Source organism: Elgaria multicarinata, chromosome 12 (genome assembly GCF_023053635.1).
Source record: "Elgaria multicarinata webbii isolate HBS135686 ecotype San Diego chromosome 12, rElgMul1.1.pri, whole genome shotgun sequence".
NCBI lineage: Eukaryota > Metazoa > Chordata > Lepidosauria > Squamata > Anguidae > Elgaria > Elgaria multicarinata.
Window position 1 is genome coordinate 11,768,029 of NC_086182.1, and position 6,170 is coordinate 11,774,198.

Below are 6,170 nucleotides of genomic sequence, written 5' to 3' on the forward strand. Positions count from 1 at the left end.
ACCCAGGCAGAGGGAGGGGGCAGGCCGACGAGCTGAATGGCTGCCAGAATGCTCCCGTGCTGCCTTCGGCATGGGATTGGCCGCTGCCACCCAGCAGCAGCAAAAGTGCAGTGTTTTGGAAGCAGCAGCTGCAACCCAGTGCCGTTAAGGCATCTCCCAAGTGATCTCCATGGCCTAATCTCCTGAGTTGCAGTCCAACACTCTAACCACCACACTGGCTTTTCAGTATGATCCATGATAGCTCCTTAGCAAGGTACGCTACAGAGAACAACAAAGGACTTGGTTCACACCCAGAAGTTCTTCTCTGGAGCAAGCAGGTCTTTCACAGAGGTCCTGTTGACATGAACCAGGGAGCACCTCCCCAAAGGGGTTAGGAATACCATACCAGTAGTACCATCAAGACCGTTCACCAGCCATTTCAATGACACAATCTCTAAAAATATATATCTAATTTAATTGTTACAGTAAAAACGGAAGTGGGTTGTAAATGGAATAATTCACAAGGATTACAAATAATAGACTGGTCAAAACAAATTTGGAACACACTCTCTATAGAAAAACTGACACATCTGTTTAGGTTTCGGGAAGGCAGAGAAAGTGCATTCAAACCCAGAAATTTTATGTTAAATTGGAACATAATTTCTGGAGTGAGTTTTTTCTGGAAAATATATAGATTGAAAATAAAATTTGTAATAACTCCAGATTGTTGGGTATGTGCCATTTGTAACTTTTGCTCATATTAACGTATTTTTTTCTTTCAGATATTTTATAGATAAGCAGTTTACAATGGAATACATATATAATGTACATATGGTATACATATACATATTTAACAAAAGGTTTTTTAAAAAATTTAAGTCCACACTCCGGACCCCTCGGCATTGGAATCTCTCTCTCCAGGACAGCAGAACATTTCCGTGTACTTGGTAAATCAAAGTCTCTCTTTGTGTAATCATGGCTCAGTAAGATTTGACCAAGTAAGTAGCAATAATATATTGCAAAATTGATTGAGTCAGTTAAAGTTGAATTTCCGCCCTGAAAGAACAGAAGTCTTTCTTTACAACATTTTTGCAATGACACTTCTGGCCACTAGGTGGAGACCAGTTTCCACATATCAGCTGCAAAACCTCGCCTGCTTAATTCAGCGGCCACAAATGCTGGACTACAAGTCCCATCATTCCCAGCCAGTATGTGTTGTAGCCTGACACTTCTGGAGAGCACCATGTTTCAGCAAGGCTGTTTTAATCCCACCCACTGTTCTGGAAACTCTAATGTTCTCAAATTTTATACCCAAACTTTTTGATATAAAAAAGTTTTCATCAGTGAGGGTCAGAGTAGCCTGTGTGCACCTTATTTCCCTTTCACAGGTTCCCTTCTGCTTTTTTGGTCCTCTCCCCTATCATCACCACCACCACCCTCTGTCCATTATTCCCTTCCTTCGTGTAATTGCTTCCCCTGTGACATTTAATCCACCCTATTTTGTATGCAAGTACAGTGTATTGACCACAGGGCCGGCCCTATCATTAGGCAAAAAGAGGCAGCTGCCTCAGGTGGCAAGGTCTGTGCGTGTGCTGGGGAGGAGCAGGGAGTGATGGCAAAATGTTGGAGGCAGAGCTGTGTATGTAAATAGCATGCCCTGAGCCCCTGAACCTAGCTGGCTGCCCTCACATTCAGTGGGGAATGCAGTCTCGTCACTAGAGCTGAAGTAAGGTTCAGTAAAATAAAGTTTTGTATATCGATTTTTAATATTCAACGTTGTAATCTTTGTAAACCGCCCAGAGAGCTTTGGCTATGGGGCGGAATAATAATAATAATAATAATAATAATAATAATAATAATAATAATAATAATAATAATAATAATAATACTACAAGGATCCCAAGATCCATTAATCAGAGCGAGGTGCAAAAGACATATCCTTAGAAGAACAGAGTGCCTCTGAGCCTAGGAATTTTTTGGTACCAGAACTGAACCGAGTCCTGAGTCCTTTCACTCACAATTCCATTCCTGGTTAACCCAAGCTTCTTTCATTTCAGCAGCCTAATTTTGGTGGGGAAAAGTTAACCCAAAATCGGCAACAACAAAAGCTGGATTAGGTAACATATAAAACTATGACCCTGTTCAGACGACACGCTAAGCCGTGGGGATTAAGCATTTTGACCTAAACATTATGGCTTAGCATGTTGTGTGAACCATTCCTAACGATGGTGGCTATATAACCATGGTTTAAATATGCTCACTAACCAGTAGTGGTGTAACCATGGCTTAGTTTGTTGTCTGAACAGACCCTGTGGAAATGGTGCAGATTTTCAGGATTGCCTGTTTTGCATGTTGTTTATTAATAGCCAGAACAAAATGAACTGAACATGTGAGCGATCCCTGTTGTAATAGAAAGTATTATGGGGCGCCCGGTCTTGAATGGGCAATTATGACCCAATAGCTGTATAAAAGACCAGCTAGAATTAGTTTGTTGTTGATATTGATCAACATAGATGCCTAAATATTTGTCCTTTTGTTGAGGGTGTGTCTATGGGGAACACTTGTACTTCAACATTTCACTATACACCATGCCTTCCCATCTATGTGTGATTTAAACAACCCGGACACCGAATGATGGAAAACTCTCTCACATTCATGTCTAGATTTTCTCTGGGAGTAAAGGGGTGCCTTGCTCTGGCTAGGAAGCTGGCATGGAAGTAAGCAGAGCAACGCATATTCTTTCCTGCCGTTTGTGCTACTCAATGGCACATGATTCAATAACCTGGCTGAAGCTAAGCAGGCCGAGGCCTGTCCAATGCTTGGATAGGAGACCACCTACAAACTCTCCTTGGCTGCTTTTGAGTTCCACAGAAGAAAGGCAGAGTGTAAGCGTAATAAAACAAATAAATAAGACATGTGCAAACACACCACGATTAAGGAGCATTTCCTCTTTTTAGAAAAGACACTGGAAACAGAAGCTGTGTGTGAACGCAACCTCCATTGAGCACTTGCTGCATTAATTGGCAAGGTTGAAAAGCCACCGTCCACTTTGCTAGAGCGGGGTCATATTAAACATTACGACTGCGTACGTGGCATTTGCAGAGCTCTACACTTCATTAAGTAGCAACAATGGCTTAGATGAAGCAGCATCCGGGGGGGGGGGCAGTCTGCCCCAGATCAAGGTTGCCATCAAGCAATAAGACTTTTTGGCTGTCCTTTTTGCTATGCTCTTTTTGGCAGAACTCAATTAGCCAAGCCTTTTGTTCAGAAAACCTTTTAAGAAAACAAAAAAAATCAGAGGAAAACTTTTTTCCTTGTACAGAGGGAAACGTTCCAAAAAGCCCCATAATCCAATCCCTTTTCTTATAGAGACCCATTTGAGAGAATGCTCAGCAGCGATTGGTCAGGTCTTGTATTTGCAGCAGAGAAGCAAAAGGAGCACTGATGGATACGTCCAAGTACCTGTGCTAACCCAGAGGCCTAGATATCACTCACCCGGCCAGCAAGGTCAGTGGCAAGAACTATAGGGCCCGGCCCTGGTCTTCCTTTTGCAGCCTTGCCTGCCTTTAATGGGTCTGGAGAAAAGGGAGATGGAAGAAGAAAGCAAAGCTTTGTTAAGTACATAAACACACACAAACCTATAAACACAAATGCTGGGGATGAAACTATCACAAGGCCTTGGAACTTAGTTCAAAACAGCCGCATGTAAGGCTGTTAGCAGCATTGTGTTTGCGTTGCAGAATGCTCTGTATGAGAAAGGGTCCCGTTATTCCACTTGACGTCTGATAAAAGCCTCTTCAGTTGACTGAAGAACTATGACCGCAAGATGGGGTGGGTTTTTTGCTCATACTTTTCAGCCCTGGATCACAACAAACTCCAGCGCCATCCAAGGGAACCAAAGCATTGAGGGGTTGTGGGGTGTCCTTTGGTCTTTAGTTGTCAAAAGGGAGAACTAGCTCAAGAGCTCTGTGTTAATCTGGCTCAAGTGTTCTGTGTTAAAGATTCTCCAGTGATTTCTCACATTTTAATTTAGATAGTTGACGGTTTTTGCACGCTTTGCTATAAAATAAACTCAACGTGATGTATGATGAAAATGAGTGCAACTGATTATTAAGTAGAAATTGGTGTCTTTCACTCTTTATTTATTGGGGGTTGTTGCTTCAGCTAGAGACTGGGGCTCTCAAACCCCCGAGGATTTGAATGGTGTTGTTTTTAAAGGGACCAAGATTTGGCATTTCACTTTCTGGAAATATCAGCTTTCCATTGTCAGAAGAGCAAGTTGCTATCCAGGCCTACTGCAATAGTCTTGAAAGGTGCCTTGGGACATTCTCAGAGGCAACTGAAGATCGGCAATGTCCGGGGATCAAGGCTTCAGAACAAAATGATATGTGAAGAAAGGAAAACTGTAAAGGGCTGTAATGCCTCGTAGGTACCATCACGACAAATTTCACAACGAAATCCCCCAAATGGCCACATGCGCGAGTGAAACCAGATACCATTGTCTAAGATTGTAAAGCCTGTATTTTATGAGACGTTCACATAAATGCCACTTTAAATCATGAATCATGAAATGTCCTTTCAAGTAAAAAAAAGCTTTCTATAGCCAGAAATGAGGAAGTGACAGCATACACGTTACCATTCCACAGCTAGTGAAACAGGCTCTCCCGATACTTTGCTACTACAGGATGATTCTGGATTACTGACAGATCAAAGTATTAAAATGCCACACATACACACAATCCCTGCCACAGCACAACTGCTGCTACCCAAACACACAGAAAGGACTCCAGGCAAGGGTGATTGTGCAGTGCTACCAGTGTGTTTTCCAACACCATCACATCACCGTGATGAACCAATACGATTTCTCCAATACAAAATATTATAAGAATATTGTACGCGTCACATCTCAACAGGCTGCACTACTACTTTTTCCAGAAAAACACTGTATGCCTCTTTTTAGATCGGAGGCTCAGAATCTCAAGGTCGTACTGCTTTAGTCAACATTATAGAAAATATATATATATATGGAGTCACATTTTGAATTGAGCAAGGGCTTTGGAAACCAGCCACATTGGCTGTGCCTGCTGACTCACTCCTGGGCAAGCCGAGACACCAGTAAAGGACTCTTTAACACCTTTGTCTGCAGTGCCAGTAGCAATAGAGGAGTTGATGGAGGCCTTTGCCTTAGGATGCGTTTCAGGCATTTGCTCACACAGCAGCTTCTCCCTTTATGCCAGGGTTGGGGCCATCCCGAGGGCTGGATGCCCCCCTCCATTTAATCTGCCCCACAGGCTTTTCCAGGGAGTTTTGACCCACTCCCCACCATCCAGGGATGAACCTAATAGGATGCTGCTACTGGAAGATGCTGAGCACCTTTTCCAGTATGGGTGTCCCATCCTTCCTCCCCATCTTTCCTGCTCCAGCAGATGTATTCCCTGATAGAAGGAGCAGGTACGTGTCTTTACCTGCCTCCCTTTCCAAAGATGGTTCTAGCACTTTTTCCTGTTACACGGTGGAATCCAAACTCAGTAGCCAGAGCTTCAGGAGATGTTAATGCTCCAGCGCGATCTTCCTAGGCATTACAATGTTTTTATTTATGTATTTATAGTACAATTAAAACCTTCAATGCAATTAATAAATACTTGTGTGTGCCCCCAATTGCCCCCCCTATGGATCAATGACCTGTACTTTATGCTGCCTTCTTAATCCCTTTCCCTTGGTGCCATGTCTTTTAGATTGCAGGCCCGAGGGAAGGGACCGTCTTTGTTTTTCATCTTTGTAAACAGCTTCGGGAGCCTTTTTGGAGCTGAAGAGCTGGGTAAAAATGCTTAAAATAAATAAATGGGAGCGAGCAGCTGAGGAGCATTAAGTGAGAGCTCTGCTAAAGCCTCTGTTGCTGTTCACACCAGGGAGGAGAGAGGGGTTAAAGAGCCCTTTGCCTGGGGGGTCAGGGATGCATCAGGTGCTTAAGGAATGGTGGAGCACAATGGGAAGCCCCTAGGGGCCAGGTCAACAGTTAGCAACTTGCGTTCACATCCACATGGACTCTGAGCCTTGCCACACACTGAGAGAACAATCACACCATTAGTTACTGAGCAGATTCATTTGCTAGTTTCCTATTTACTGGCTTTAAGTCTTCACTGCCCCCATCTTTCCTGTTCCTGCGCCCCCTCCCCTCCCCTCCCCTCCTC

General features: G+C 43.5%; 1 long non-coding RNA gene across 1 annotated transcript; it reads right to left on the reverse strand.

The window, feature by feature from the left end:
* Positions 1-436: 436 nt before the first annotated feature.
* On the reverse strand, positions 437-6,148 carry LOC134407686 (uncharacterized). The gene is made up of 2 exons (XR_010026050.1): positions 3,475-6,148; positions 437-1,035 (listed from the first exon to the last, which is right to left on the reverse strand). It is a non-coding gene; the product is annotated as an uncharacterized LOC134407686 (long non-coding RNA).
* Between the last annotated feature and the right edge of the window lie 22 nt (positions 6,149-6,170).